Raw genomic sequence first — 16,218 nt, 5'->3', positions numbered from 1 at the left:
GAGCTCCATCTGCTCTGAGCTACATCTTTCTCTGAGCTCATTATGTTCTGAACTTTATCTTGCTCAGAGCTCCATCTGCTCTGAGCTCCATGTTTCTCTGAGTTCCACGTGCTCTGAGCTCCATCGTGCTCTGAGCTCCATCTCCTCTGAGCTCCATATGCCCTGAACTTTATCTTGCTCAAAGCTTCATCTCCTCTGAGCTCCATATGCTCTGAACTTTATCTTGCTCAGAACTCCATCTGCTCTGACCTCATCTTGCTCTGAGCTCCACCTTGCTCTGAACTCCATCTTGCTCAGAGCTCCATCTCCTCTGAGCTCCATCTAGCTCAGAGCTCCAGCTGCTCTGAGCTCCATCTTGCTCTGAGCTGAATATGCTCTGAACTTTATCTTGCTCAGAGCTCCATATACTCTGAGCTCCATATACTCTGAACTTTATCTTGCTCAGAGCTCCATGTGCTCTGAGCTCCATCTTGCTCTGAGCTCCATGTGCTCTGAGCTCCATCTACTCTTAGCTCCATATTCCCTGAACTTTATCTTGCTCAGAGCTCCATCTCCTCTGAGCTCCATGTGCTCTGAACTTCATCTTGCTCAGAGCTCCATCTGCTCTGAGATCCATATGCTCTCAGCTCTGCCTTGCTCTGAGCTCCATCTACTCTGAGCTCCATATTCCCTGAACCTTATCTTGCTCAGAGCTCCATCTCCTCTGAGCTCCATGTGCTCTGAACTTCATCTTGCTCAGAGCTCCATCTACTCTGAGCTCCATATTCCCTGAACTTTATCTTGCTCAGAGCTCCATCTCCTCTGAGCTCCATGTGCTCTGAACTTCATCTTGCTCAGAGCTCCATCTGCTCTGAGATCCATATGCTCTCAGCTCTGCCTTGCTCAGAGCTCCATCTGCTCTGAGCTCCATATGCCCTGAAATTAATCTTGCTCAGAGCTCCATCTCCTCTGGCTCCATATACTCTGAACTTTATCTTGCTCATAGCTCCATCTGCTCTGAGCTCCAACTTGCTCTGGGCTCCATGTGCTCTGAGCTCCAACTTGCTCTTAGCTCCATGTGCTCTGAGCTCCATCTTTCTCTGAGCTCCATCTGCTCTGAGCTCCATGTTGCTCAGAGCTCCATCCCCTCTGAGCTCCATGTTGCTCAGAGCTCCATCTGCTCTGAGCTCCATCTTGCTCTGAGCTCCAACTCCTCTGAGCTCCATATGCTCTGAACTTTATCTTGCTCAGAACTCCATCTGCTCTGAGCTCCATCTTGCTCAGAGCTCCATCTCCTCTGAGCTCCATCTTGCTGAGAGCTCCATCTGCTCTGAGCTCCATCTTGCTCTGAGCTCAATATGCAATGAACTTTACCTTGCTCAGAGCTCCATCTCCTCTGAGCTCCATCTTGCTCTGAGCTCCATGTGCTCTGAGCTCCATCTTGCTCTGAGCTCCATGTGCTGAGATCCATCTTGCTCTGATATCCATCCTACTCTGAGCTCCATCTGCTCTGACCTCCATCATACTCAAAGCTCCATCTGCTCTGAGCTCCATCTGCTCTGAACTTCATCTTGCTCAGAGCTCCATCTGCTCTGAGCTCCATATGCTCTCAGCTCTGCTTTGCTCAGAGCTCCATCTGCTCTGAGATCCATATGCACTGAACTTTATCTTGCTCAGAGCTCCATCTCCTCTGAGCTCCATATACTCTGAGCTTTATCTTGCTCAGAGCTCCATGTGCTTTTAGCTCCATCTTGCTCTGAGCTCCATGTGCTCTGAGCTCCGTCTTGCTCTGAGCTCCATCTGCTCTGAGCTCAATATGCCCTGAACTTTATCTTGCTCATAGCTCCATCTGCTCTGAGCTCCATCTTGCTCTGAGCTCATGTGCTCTGAGCTCCAACTTGCCCTTATCTCCATGTGCTCTGAGCTCCATCTTTCTCTGAGCTCCATCTGCTCTGAGCTCCATATGCCCTGAACTTTATCTTGCTCAGAGCTCCGTCTCCTCTGAGCTCCATATGCTCTGAGCTTTATCTTCCTCAGAACTCCATCTGCTCTGAGCTCCATCTTGCTCTGAGCTCCACCTTCCTCTGAGCTCCATCTTGCTCAGAGCTTCATCCCCTCTGAGCTCCATGTTGCTCAGAGCTCCATCTGCTCTGAGCTCCATCTTGCTCTGAGCTCTATATGCTCTGAACTTTATCTTGCACAGAGCTCCATCTGCAGTGAGGTCCATCTGCTCTGAGCTCTCTCTTGCTCAGAACTCCATCTGCTCTGAGCTCCATCTTGCTCTGAACTCCATCCGCTCAGAGCTCCATCTGTTCTGAACTCCATCTTGCTCTATGCTCCATCTATTCTGAGCTCCGACTTGCTCTGAGCTCCATCTGCTCAGAGCTCCATCCTGCTCTCAGCTCCATCTGCTCGCAGCTCCATCATGCTCAAAGGTCCATCTGATCTGAGCTCCATCTGATCTGAACTTCATCTTGCTCAGAGCTCCATCTGCTCTGAGACCATATGCCCTGAACTTTATCTTGCTCAGAGATCCATCTGCTCTGAGCTCCATCTTGCTCTGAGCTCCATCTTACTCTGAGCTCCATGTGCTCTGAGCTCCATCTTGCTCTGAGCTCCATCTGCTCTGAGTTCCATATGCCCTGAACTTTATCTTGCTCAGAACTCCATCTGCTCTGAGCTCCATCATGCTCTGAGCTCCATCTTGCTCTGAGCTCCATCTTGCTCTGAGCTCCATATGCTCTGAACTTTATGTTGCTCAGAACTCCATCTTCTCTGAGCTCCTTCTTGCTCCGAGCTCCATCTGCTCTGAGCTCCATTATGCTCTGAGCTCCATCTTGCTCTGAGCTCCATCTTGCTGAGAGCTCCATCTGCTCTGAGCTCCATCTTGCTCTGAGTTCCATATGCCCTGAACTTTATCTTGCTCAGAGCTCCATCTCCTCTGAGCCCCATATGTTCTGAACTTTATCTTGCTCAGAACTCCATCTGTTCTGAGATCCATCTTCCTCAGAGCTCCATCTTGATGTGAGCTCCATCGTGCTCAGAGCTCCATCTGCTCTGAGCTCCATCTGTCTCTGAGCTCATTATGTTCTGAACTTTATCTTGCTCAGAGCTCCATCTGCTCTGAGCTCCATGTTTCTCTGAGCTCCACGTGCTCTGAGCTCCATCGTGCTCCGAGCTCCATCTCCTCTGAGCTCCATATGCCCTGAACTTTATCTTGCTCAGAGCTTCATCTCCTCTGAGCTCCATATGCTCTGAACTTTATCTTTCTCAGAACTCCATCTGCTCTGACCTCATCTTGCTCTGAGCTCCACCTTTCTCTGAACTCCATCTTGCTCAGAGCTCCATCTCCTCTGAGCTCCATCTAGCTCAGAGCTCCATGTGCTCTGAGCTCCATCTTGCTCTGAGCTGAATATGCTCTGAACTTTATCTTGCTCAGAGCTCCATCTGCTCTGAGCTCCATCTTGCTCTGAGCTCCATGTGCTCTGAGCTCCATCTTGCTCTGAGCTCCATGTGCTCTGAGCTCCATCTACTCTTAGCTCCATATTCCCTGAACTTTATCTTGCTCAGAGCTCCATCTCCTCTGAGCTCCATGTGCTCTGAACTTCATCTTGCTCACAGCTCCATCTGCTCTGAGCTCCATATGCTCTCAACTCTGTCTTGCTCAGAGCTCCATCTGCTCTGAGCTCCATATGCCCTGAACTTTATCTTGCTCAGAGCTCCATCTCCTCTGGCTCCATATACTCTGAACTTTATCTTGCTCATAGCTCCATCTGCTCTGAGCTCCATCTTGCTCTGAGTTACATGTGCTCTGAGCTCCAACTGGCTCTTAGCTCCATGTGCTCTGAGCTCCATCTTGCTCTGAGCTCCATCTGCTCTGAGCTCCATCTTGCTCTGAGCTCCACCTTGCTCTGAGCTCCATCTTGCACAGAGCTCCATCCCCTCTGAGCTCCATGTTGCTCAGAGCTCCATCTGCTCTGAGCTCCATCTTGCTCTGAGCTCCATCCACTCTGAGCTCCAGATGCCCTGAACTTTATCTTGCTCCGAGCTCCATCTCCTCTGAGCTCCATATGCTTTGAACTTTATCTTGCTCAGAACTCCATCTGCTCTGAGCTCCATCTTGCGCTGAGTTCCACCTTGGTCTAAGCTCCATCTTGCTCAGAGCTCCATCTCCTCTGAGCTCCATCTTGCTCTGAGCTCCATGTGTTCTGAGCTCCATCTTGCTCTGAGCTCCATGTGCTCTGAGCTCCATCTTGCTCTGAGCTCCACGTGCTCTGAGCTCCATCTTGCTCTGAGCTCCATGTGCTCTGAGATCCATCTTGCTCTGATATCCATCCTGCTCTGAGCTCCATCTGCTCTGACCTCCATCATGCTCAAAGCTCCATCTGCTCTGAGTTCCATCTGCTCTGAACTTCATCTTGCTTAGAGCTCCATCTGCTCTGAGCTCCATATGCCCTGAACTTTATCTTGCTCAGAGCTCCATCTCCTCTGAGTTCCATATGCTTTGAACTTTATCTTTCTCAGAACTCCATCTGCAATGAGCTCCATCTTGCTCAGAGATCCATGTCGCTCTGAGCTCCATCTTGCTCAGAGCTCCATCTGCTATGAGCTCAATATGCTCTGAACTTGATCTTGCTCAGAGCTCCACCTGCTCTTAGCTCCATATACTCTGAACTTTATCCTGCTCAGAGCTCCATCTGTTCTGAGCTCCATCTGCTCTGAGCTCTATTTTCCTCAGAGCACCATCTGCTCTGAACTCCATTTGTTTTGATCTCCATGTGCTCTGAGCTCCATCTTGCTCTGAGCTCCATGTGAACTGAGCTCCATCTGCTCTGAGCTCCATATACCCTGAACGTTATCTTGCTCAGAGCTCCATCTCCTCTGAGCTCCATATACTCTGAACTTTATCTTGCTCAGAGCTCCATCTGCTCTTAGCTCCATCTTGCTCTGAGCTCCATGTGCTCTGAGCTCCATCTTGCTCTGAGCTCCATGTGCTCTGAGCTCCATCTTGCTCTGAGCTCCATGTGCTCTGAGCTCCATCTACTCTGAGCTCCATATTCCCTGAACTTTATCTTGCTCAGAGCTCCAGCTCCTCTGAGCTCCATGTGCTCTGAACTTCATCTTGCTCACAGCTCCATCTGCTCTGAGCTCCATATGCTCTCAGCTCTGTCTTGCTCAGAGCTCCATCTGCTCTGAGCTCCATATGCCCTGAACTTTACCTTGCTCAGAGCTCCATCTCCTCTGAGCTCCATCTTGCTCTGAGTTCCATGTGATCTGAGATCCATCTTGCTCTGATATCCATCCTGCTCTGAGCTCCATCTGCTCTGACCTCCATCATGCTCAAAGCTCCATCTGCTCTGAGCTCCATCTGCTCTGAACTTCATCTTGCTCAGAGCACCATCTGCTCTGAGCTCCATATGCTCTCAGCTCTGCTCTGCTTAGAGCTCCATCTGCTCTGAGCTCCATATGCCCTGAACTTTATCTTGCTCAGAGCTCCATCTCCTCTGAGTTCCATATGCTTTGAACTTTATCTTTCTCAGAACTCCATCTGCAATGAGCTCCATCTTGCTCAGAGATCCATGTCGCTCTGAGCTCCATCTTGCTCAGAGCTCCATCTGCTATGAGCTCAATATGCTCTGAACTTGATCTTGCTCAGAGCTCCACCTGCTCTTAGCTCCATATACTCTGAACTTTATCCTGCTCAGAGCTCCATCTGTTCTGAGCTCCATCTGCTCTGAGCTCTATTTTCCTCAGAGCACCATCTGCTCTGAACTCCATTTGTTTTGATCTCCATGTGCTCTGAGCTCCATCTTGCTCTGAGCTCCATGTGAACTGAGCTCCATCTGCTCTGAGCTCCATATACCCTGAACGTTATCTTGCTCAGAGCTCCATCTCCTCTGAGCTCCATATACTCTGAACTTTATCTTGCTCAGAGCTCCATCTGCTCTTAGCTCCATCTTGCTCTGAGCTCCATGTGCTCTGAGCTCCATCTTGCTCTGAGCTCCATGTGCTCTGAGCTCCATCTTGCTCTGAGCTCCATGTGCTCTGAGCTCCATCTACTCTGAGCTCCATATTCCCTGAACTTTATCTTGCTCAGAGCTCCAGCTCCTCTGAGCTCCATGTGCTCTGAACTTCATCTTGCTCACAGCTCCATCTGCTCTGAGCTCCATATGCTCTCAGCTCTGTCTTGCTCAGAGCTCCATCTGCTCTGAGCTCCATATGCCCTGAACTTTACCTTGCTCAGAGCTCCATCTCCTCTGAGCTCCATCTTGCTCTGAGTTCCATGTGATCTGAGATCCATCTTGCTCTGATATCCATCCTGCTCTGAGCTCCATCTGCTCTGACCTCCATCATGCTCAAAGCTCCATCTGCTCTGAGCTCCATCTGCTCTGAACTTCATCTTGCTCAGAGCACCATCTGCTCTGAGCTCCATATGCTCTCAGCTCTGCTCTGCTTAGAGCTCCATCTGCTCTGAGCTCCATATGCCCTTAACTTTATCTTGCTCAGAGCTCCATCTCCTCTGCGCTCCATATACTCTGAACTTTATCTTGCTCAGAGCTCCATCTCCTCTGACCTCCATATACTCTGAACTTTGTCTTGCTCAGAGCTCCATGTGCTCTTAGCTCCATCTTGCTCTGAGCTCCATCTTGCTCTGAGCTCCATCTGCTCTGAGCTCAATATGCCCTGAACTTTATCTTGCTCAGAGCTGCATCTCCTCTGAGCTCCATATGCTTTGAACTTTATCTTCCTCAGAACTCCATCTGCAATGAGGTCCATCTTGCTCAGAGCTCCATGTTGCTCTGAGCTCCATCGTGCTCAGAGCTCCATCTGCTCTCAGCTCAATATACTCTGAACTTGATCTTGCTCAGAGCTCCATCTGCTCTGAGCTCCATATACTGTGAACTTTATCGTGCTCAGAGCTCCATCTGTTCTGAGCTCCATCTGCTCTGAGCTCTATTTTCCTCAGAGCACCATCTGCTCTGAACTCCATTTGTTCTGAGCTCCATCTTGCTCTCAGCTCCATCTTGCTCTGAGCTCCATGTGCTCTGAGCTCCATCTGCTCTGAGCTCCATATGCCCTGAACTTTATATTGCTCAGAGCTCCATCTACTCTGAGCTCCATATTCCCTGAACTTTATCTTGCTCAGAGCTCCATCTCCTCTGAGCTCCATGTGCTCTGAACTTCATCTTGCTCACAGCTCCATCTGCTCTGAGCTCCATATGCTCTCAGCTCTGTCTTGCTCAGAGCTCCATCTGCTCTGAGCTCCATATGCCCTGAACTTTATCTTGCTCAGAGCTCCATCTCCTCTGGCTCCATATACTCTGAACTTTATCTTGCTCATAGCTCCATCTGCTCTGAGCTCCATCTTGCTCTGAGCTCAATATGCTATGAACTTTACCTTGCTCAGAGCTCCATCTCCTCTGAGCTCCATCTTGCTCTGAGTTCCATGTGATCTGAGATCCATCTTGCTCTGATATCCATCCTGCTCTGAGCTCCATCTGATCTGACCTCCATCATGCTCAAAGCTCCATCTGCTCTGAGCTCCATCTGCTCTGAACTTCATCTTGCTCAGAGCTCCATCTGCTCTGAGCTCCATATGCTCTCAGCTCTGCTCTGGTTAGAGCTACATCTGCTCTGAGCTCCATATGCCCTTAACTTTATCTTGCTCAGAGCTCCATCTCCTCTGAGCTCCATGTGCTCTGAACTTCATCTTGCTCACAGCTCCATCTGCTCTGAGCTCCATATGCTCTCAGCTCTGTCTTGCTCAGAGCTCCATCTGCTCTGAGCTCCATATGCCCTGAACTTTATCTTGCTCAGAGCTCCATATCCTCTGGCTCCATATACTCTGAACTTTATCTTGCTCATAGCTCCATCTGCTCTGAGCTCCATCTTGCTCTGAGCGCCATGTGCTCTGAGCTCCAACTTGCTCTTAGCTCCATATGCTCTGAGCTCCATCTTTCTCTGAGCTCCATCTGCTCTGAGCTCCATCTTGCTCTGAGCTCCACATTGCTCTGAGCTCCATGATGCTCAGAGCTCCATCCCCTCTGAGCTCCATGTTGCTCAGAGCTCCATCTGCTCTGAGCTCCATCTTGCTCTGAGCTCCATCTGCTCTGAGCTCAATATGCTATGAACTTTACCTTGCTCAGAGCTCCATCTCCTCTGAGCTCCATATGCTCTGAACTTTATCTTGCTCAGAACTCCATCTGCTCTGAGCTCCATCATGCGCTGAGCTCCACCTTGGTCTGAACTCCATCTTGCTCAGAGCTCCACCTCCTATGAGCTCCATCTTGCTCAGAGCTCCATCTGCTCTGAGATCCATCCTGCTCTGAGCTCAATATGCTATGAACTTTACCTTGCTCAGAGCTCCATCTCCTCTGAGCTCCATCTTGCTCTGAGCTCCATGTGCTCTGAGCTCCATATTGCTCTGAGCTCCATGTGCTCTGAGCTCCATCTTGCTCTGAGCTCCATGTGCTCTGAGATCCATCTTGCTCTGATATCCATCCTGCTCTGAGCTCCATCTGCTCTGACCTCCATCATGCTCAAAGCTCCATTTGCTCTGAGCTCCATCTGCTCTGAACTTCATCTTGCTCAGAGCTCCATCTGCTCTGAGCTCCATATGCTCTCAGCTCTGCTTTGCTCAGAGCTCCATGTGCTCTGAGCTCCATATGCACTGAACTTTATCTTGCTCAGAGCTCCATCTCCTCTGAGCTCCATATACTCTGAGCTTTATCTTGCTCAGAGCTCCATGTGCTCTTAGCTCCATCTTGCTCTGAGCTCCATGTGCTCTGAGCTCCGTCTTGCTCTGAGCTCCATCTGCTCTGAGCACAATATGCCCTGAACTTTATCTTGCTCAGAGCTCCATCTCCTCTGAGTTCCATATGCTCTGAACTTTATCTTCCTCAGAACTCCATCTGCCATGAGCTCCATCTTGCTCAGAGCTCCATCTTGCTCAGAGCTCCATCTGCTATGAGCTCAATATGCTCTGAACTTGATCTTGCTCAGAGCTCCATCTGCTCTGAGCTCCATATACTCTGAACTTTATCCTGCTCAGAGCTCCATCTGTTCTGAGCTCCATCTGCTCTGAGCTCTATTTGCGTCAGAGCACCATGTGCTCTGAACTCCATCTGTTCTGAGCTCCATCTTGCTCTGAGCTCCATCTTGCTCTGAGCTCCATGTGCTCTGAGCTCCATCTGCTCTGAGCTCCATATACCTTGATCTTTATCTTGCTCAGAGCTCCATGTGCTCTTAGCTCCATCTTGCTCTGAGCTCCATGTGCTCTGAGCTCCGTCTTGCTCTGAGCTCCATCTGCTCTGAGCACATTATGCCCTGAACTTTATCTTGCTCAGAGCTCCATCTCCTCTGAGCTCCATATGCTCTGAACTTTATCTTCCTCAGAACTCCATCTGCCATGAGCTCCATCTTGCTCAGAGCTCCATCTTGCTCAGAGCTCCATCTGCTATGAGCTCAATATGCTCTGAACTTGATCTTGCTCAGAGCTCCATCTGCTCTGAGCTCCATATACTCTGAACTTTATCCTGCTCAGAGCTCCATCTGTTCTGAGCTCCATCTGCTCTGAGCTCTATTGGCGTCAGAGCACCATGTGCTCTGAACTCCATCTGTTCTGAGCTCCATCTTGCTCTGAGCTCCATCTTGCTCTGAGCTCCATGTGCTCTGAGCTCCATCTGCTCTGAGCTCCATATACCTTGATCTTTATCTTGTTCAGAGCTCCATCTCCTCTGAGCTCTATATACTCTGAACTTTATCTTGCTCAGAGCTCCATCTGCACTGAGCTCCATCTTGCTCTGAGCTCCATGTCCTCTGAGCTCCATCTTACTCTGAGCTCCATGTGCTCTGAGCTCCATCTGCTCTGAGCTCCATATTCCCTGAACTTTATCTTGCTCAGAGCTCCATCTCCTCTGAGCTCCATGTGCTCTGAACTTCATCTTGCTCACAGCTCCATCTGCTCTGAGCTCCATATGCTCTCAGCTCTGTCTTGCTCAGAGCTCCATCTGCTCTGAGCTCCATATGCCCTGAACTTTATCTTGCTCAGAGCTCCATCTGCTCTGAGCTCCATCTTGCTCTGAGCTCCATGTGCTCTGAGCTCCATCTTACTCTGAGCTCCATGTGCTCTGAGCTCCATCTTACTCTGATCTCCATCTGCTCTGAGCTCCATATGCCCTGAACTTTATCTTGCTCAGAACTCCATCTGCTCTGAGCTCCATCATGCTCTGAGCTCCATCTTGCTCTGAGCTCCATCTTGCTCTGAGCTCCATATGCTCTGAACTTTATCTAGCTCATAACTCCATCTTCTCTGAGCTCCTTCTTGCTCAGAGCTCCATCTGCTCTGAGCTCCATTATGCTCTGAGCTCCATCTTCCTCTGAGCTCCATCTTGCTCTGAGCTCCATCTTTCTGAGAGCTCCATCTGCTCTGAGCTCCATCTTGCTCTGAGTTCCATATGCCCTGAACTTTATCTTGCTCAGAGCTCCATCTTCTCTGAGCCCCATATGCTCTGAACTTTATATTGCTCAGAACTACATCTGCTCTGAGATCCATCTTGCTCAGAGCTCCATCTTGCTGTGAGCTCCATCGTGCTCAGAGCTCCATCTGCTCTGAGCTCCATCTTTCTCTGAGCTCATTATGTTCTGAACTTTATCTTGCTCAGAGCTCCATCTGCTCTGAGCTCCATGTTTCTCTGAGCTCCACGTGCTCTGAGCTCCATCGTGCTCTGACCTCCATCTCCTGAGCTCCTTTTTGCTCAGAGCTCCATCTGCTCTGAGCTCCATCTGCTCTGAACTTCATCTTGCTCAGAACTCCATCTGCTCTGAGCTCCATATGCTCTCAGCTCTGTCTTGCTCAGAGCTCCATCTACTCTGAGCTCCATAAGCCCTGAACTTTATCTTGCTCAGAGCTCGATCTTCTCTGAGCTCCATATTCTCTGAACTTTATCTTGCTCAGAGCTCCATGTGCTCACAGCTCCATCTTGCTCTGAGTTCCATGTGCTCTGAGCTCCATCTTGCTCTGAGCTCCATGTGCTCTGAGCTCCATCTTGCTCTGAGCTCCATATGCCCTGAACTTTATCTTGCTCAGAGCTCCATGTACTCTGAGCTCCATATGCTCTGAACTTTATCTTACTCAGAACTCCAGCTGCTCTGAGCTCCATCTTGCTCTGAGCTCCACCTTGCTCTGAGCTCCATCTTGCTCAGAGCTCAATCACCTCTGAGCTCCATGTTGCTCAGAGCTCCATCTGCTCTGAGCTCCATCTTACTCTTAGCTCTATACGCTCTGAACTTTATCGTGCTCAGAGCTCCTTCTGCTCTGAGGTCCATCTGCTCTGAGCTCTCTCTTGCTCAGAACTCCATCTGCTCTGAGCTACATCTTGCTCTGAGCTCCATGTTCTCTGAACTCCATCTTGCTCTAAGCTCCATCTATTCTGAGCTCCGACTTGCTTTGAGCTCCATCTGCTCTGAGCTCCATCCTGCTCTGAGCTCCATCTGCTCTGAGCTCCATCATGCTCAAAGCTCCATCCGCTCTGAGCTCCATCTGCTCTGAACTTCATCTTCCTCAGAGCTCCATCTGCTCTGAGCTCCATATGCTCTCAGCTCTGTCTTGCACAGAGCTCCATCTGCTCTGAGCTCCATATGCCCTGAACTTTATCTTGCTCAAAGCTCCATCTCCTCTGAGCTCCATATGCTCTGAACTTTATCTTCCTCAGAACTCCATCTGCTCTGAGCTCCATCTTGCTCTGAGCTCCATCTTGCACTAAGCTCCATCTTTCTCAGAGCTCCATCTGCTCTGAGCTCCGTCTTGCTCTGAGCTCAATATACTCTGAACTTAATCTTGCTCAGAGCTCCATCTGCTCTGAGCTCCATATGATCTGAACTTTATCCTGCTCAGAGCTCCATCTGTTCTGAGCTCCATCTGCTCTGAGCTGTATCTTCCTCAGAGCACCATCTGCACTGAGATCCATCTGTTCTGACCTCCATCTTGCTGAGCTCCATCTTGCTCTGAGCTCCATGTGCTCTGAGCTCTATCTTGTTCTGAGCTCCATCTGCTCTGAGCTCCATATGCCCTGAACTTTATCTTGCTCAGAGCTCCATCTCCTCTGAGCTCCATATACTCTGAACGTAATCTTGCTCAGAGTTCCATTTGCTCTGAGCTCCATCTTCCTCTGAGCCCCATTTGTTCTGAGCTCCATCTTGCTCTGGGCTCCATATGCTCTGAGCTCCATCTTGCTCTGAGCTCCATCTACTCTGAGCTCTATATGCCCTGAACTTTATCTTGCTCAGAGCTCCATCTGCTCTGAGCTCCATCTTGCTCTGAGCTCCACGTGCTCTGAGCTCCATCTTGCTCTGAGCTCCATATGCTCTGAACTTTATCTTGCTCAGAGCTCCATCTGTTCTGAGCTCCATCTTGCTCTGAGCTCCATCTAGCTCTGAGCTCCTTCTTGCTCAGAGCTCCATCTGCTCTGAGCTCCAATATGCTCTGAGCTCCATCTTCCTCTGAGCTCCATCTTGCTCTGAGCTCCATCTTGCTCAGAGCTCCATCTCCTCTGAGCTCCATCTTGCTCTGAGTTCCATATGCCCTGAACTTTATCTTGCTCAGAGCTCCATCTCCTCTGAGCTCCATATGGTACGAACTTTATCTTGCTCGGAACTCCATCTGCTCTGAGCTCCATGTTGGTCAGAACTCCATGTGCTCTGAGCTCCATCTTGCTCTGAGCTCCATGTGCTCTGAGCCCCGTCTTGCTCTGAGCTCCATATGCCCTGAACTTTATCTTGCTCAGAGCTCCATCTCCTCTGAGCTCCATATGCTCTGAACTTCATCTTGCTCAGAGCTACATCTGCTCGGAGCTCCATATGCTCTCAGCTCTGTCTTTCTCAGAGCTCCATCTGTTCTGAGCTCCATATGCCCTGAACTTTATCTTGCTCAGACCTCCATCTCCTCTGAGCTCCATATACTCTGAACTTTATCTTGCTCATAGCTCCATCTGCTCTGAGCTCCATCTTGCTCTGAGCTCCATGTGCTCTGAGCTCCAACTTGCTCCTAGCTCCATGTGCTCTGAGCTCCATCTTTCTCTGAGCTCCATCTGCTCTGAGCTCCATATCCCCTGACCTTTATCTTGCTCAGAGCTCTGTCTCCTCTGAGCTCTATATGCTCTGAACTTTATCTTGCTCAGAATTCCATCTGCTCTGAGTTCCATCTTGTTCTGAGCTCCATGTGCTCTGAGCTCCATCTTGCTCTGACCTCCATGTGCTCTGAGCTCCATCTTGCTCTGAGCTCCATGTGCTCTGAGCTCCATCTTGCTCTGAGCTCCATGTGCTCTGAGCTCCATCTGCTCTGAGCTCCATATGCCCTGAACTTTATCTTGCTCAGAGCTCGATCTCCTCCGAGCTCCATATGCTCTGATCTTCATCTTGCTCAGAGCTCCATCTGCTCTGAACTTCATATGCTCTCAGCTCTGTCTTGCTCACAGCTCCATGTGTTCTGAGCTCCATATGCCCTGAAATTTATCTTGCTCAGAGCTCCATCTCCTCTGAGCTCCATATACTCTGAAGTTTATCTTGCTCATAGCTCCTTGTGCTCTGAGTTCCATCTTGCTCTGAGCTCCATGTGCTCTGAGCTCCAACTTGCTCTTAGCTCCATGTGCTCTGAGCTCCATCTTTCTCTGAGCTCCATCTGGTCTCAGCTCCATATGCCCTGAACTTTATCTTGCTCAGAGCTCTGTCTCCTCTGAGCTCCATATGCCCTGAACTTTATCTTGCTCTGAACTCCATCTCCTCTGAGCTCCATGTGCTCTGAGCTCCATCTTGCTGTGAGGTCCATGTGCTCTGAGCTACATCTTGCTCTGAGCTCCATGTGCTCTGAGCTCCATCTGCTCTGAGCTCCATATGCCCTGAACTTTATCTTGCTCAGAGCTCCATCTCCTCTGAGCTCCACATGCTCTGAACTTCATCTTGCTCAGAGCTCCATTTGATCTGAGCTCTATAAGCTCTCAGCTCAGTCTTGCTCAGTTTTCTATCTGTTCTGAGTTCCATATGCCCTGAACTTTATCTTGCTCAGAGCTCCATCTCCTCTGAGCTCCATATACTCTGAACTTTATCTTGCTCATAGCTCCATCTGCTCTGAGCTCCATCTTTCTCTGAGCTCCATGTGCTCTGAGTTCCAACTTGCTCTTAGCTCCATGTGCTCTGAGCTCCATCTTTCTCTGAACTCCATCTGCTCTGAGCTCCATATGCCCTGAACTTTATCTTGCTCAGAGTTCCATCTCTTCTGAGTTCCATATACTCTGAACTTTATCTTGCTCAGAACTCCATCTGCTCTGAGCTCCATTATGTTCTGAGCTCCATCTTGCTCTGAGCTCCATATGCTCTGAACTTTATCTTGCTCAGAACTCGATCTTCTCTGAGCTCCTTCTTGCTCAGAGCTCCATCTGCTCTGAGCTCCATCTTGCTCTGAGCTCCATCTGCTCTGATCCATCTTGCACAGAGGTCCGTCTTGCTCAGAGCTCCATCTGCTCTGAGCTCCATCTTGCTCTGAACTCCATCTGTTCTGATCCATCATGCTCAGAGCTGTATTTCCTCTGAGCTCCATCTGCTCTGAGCTCCATCTTGCTCTTAGCTCCACCTTGCTCTAACGTCCATTTTGTTCAGAGCTCCATCTCCTCTGAGCTCCATATGCTCTGATATTTATCGTGCTTAGAGCTCCATCTGCTCTGAGCTCCATCTTGCTCTGAGCTCCATCTTCTCTGAGCTCCATCTGCTCTGAGATCCGTCTTGCTCTGAGCTACATCTTGCTCAGATCTCCATCTGCTCTTACCTCCATCTTGCTCTGAGCTCCATCTTGCTCTGAGCTCCATCTGCTTTGATCCATCTTGCTCAGAGCTCCATCTGCTCTGAGCTCCATCTTGATCTGTGCTCCCTCTTGCGCTGTGCTCCATCTGCTCTGGGCTCCATCTTACTAAGAGCTCCATCTGCTCTGAGCTCCATCTTGCTCTGAGCTCCATCTGCTCTGAGCTCCGTCTTGCTCGGAGCTCCATCTGCTCTGAGGTCCATCTGCTCTGAGCTCTCTCTTGCTAGAACTCCATCTGCTCTGAGCTCCATCTTGCTTAGAGCTCCATCTTGCTCAGAGCTCCATCTGCTCTGAGCTCCATCTTGCTCTGAGCTCAATATGCTCTGAACTTTATCTTGCTCAGAGCTCCATCTGGTCTGAGCTCCAAGTTTATCTGAGCTCCACGTGCTCTGAGCTCAATCTTGCACTGAGCTCCATCTGCTCTGAGCTCCATATGCCCTGAACTTTATCTTGCTCAGAGCTCCATCTCCTCTGAGCTCCATATGCTCTGAACTTTATCTTGCTCAGAACTCCATCTGCTCTGAGCTCCAATTTGCTCTTAGCTCCATCTTGCTCTGAGCTCCGTCTTCTCTGACCTCCATCTTGCTCTGAGCTCCATCTGCTCTGAGCTCCATTATGCTCTGACCTCCATCTTCCTCTGAGCTCCATCTTGCTCTGAGCTTCATCTTGCTCAGAGCTCCATCTGCTCTGAGCTCCATCTTGCTCTGAGTTCCATATGCTCTGAACTTTATCTTGCTCAGAGCTCCATCTGTTCTGAGCTCTATCTGCTCTGAGCTGTATCTTCCTCAGAGCACCATCTGCTCTGAGCTCCATCTGCTCTGAGCTCCATCTTGCTCTGAGCTCCATCTGCTCAGAGCTCCATCCGCTCTGAGCTCCATCTTGCTCTAAGCATCATTTGCTCAGAGCTCCATCTTACTTTGAGCTCCATCTGCTCTGAGCTCCATCTGCTCTGAGCTCCATATGCTCTGAACTTTATCTTGCTCGGAGCTTCATCTGCTCTGAGTTCCATCTGCTCTGAACTTTATCTTGCTCAGAACTCCATCTGCTCTGAGCTCCATCATGCTCTGAGCTCCATCTTGCTCAGAGCTCCATCTTCTCTGAGCTCCTTCTTGCTCAGAGCTCCATATGCTCTGAGCTCCATCTTGCTCTGAGCTCCATATGCTCTGAACTTTATCTTGCTCAGAGCTCCATCTGCTGTGAGCTCCATCTGCTCTGAGCTCCATCTTGCTCTGAGCTCCATCTTGCTCTGAGCTCCATCTTGCTCTGAGCTCCTTCTTGCTCAGAGCTCCATCTGCTCTGAGCTCCATTATGCTCTCAGCTCCATCTTCCTCTGAGCTCCATCTTGTACTGAGCTCCATCTTGCTCAGACCTCCATCTGCTCTGAGCTC

At 49.8% G+C, this 16,218-nt stretch overlaps 1 long non-coding RNA gene across 1 annotated transcript in view; it reads right to left on the bottom strand.

Moving 5' to 3' along the window:
• The window catches only part of LOC135268671 (uncharacterized), a 55,813-nt gene that overhangs the window by 14,313 nt on the left and 25,282 nt on the right, over positions 1 to 16,218 (bottom strand). The gene's annotated exons all lie outside the window — the stretch shown is intronic.

The sequence above is a fragment of the Aotus nancymaae genome, unplaced genomic scaffold (genome assembly GCF_030222135.1).
Source record: "Aotus nancymaae isolate 86718 unplaced genomic scaffold, 86718_ANA_hifiasm-v0.15.2.pri h1tg000041l, whole genome shotgun sequence".
NCBI classification, from domain to species: Eukaryota; Metazoa; Chordata; class Mammalia; order Primates; family Aotidae; genus Aotus; species Aotus nancymaae.
The sequence above is the reverse complement of the archived record's forward strand: the minus strand, read 5'-3'. Positions and strand labels throughout refer to the sequence as shown.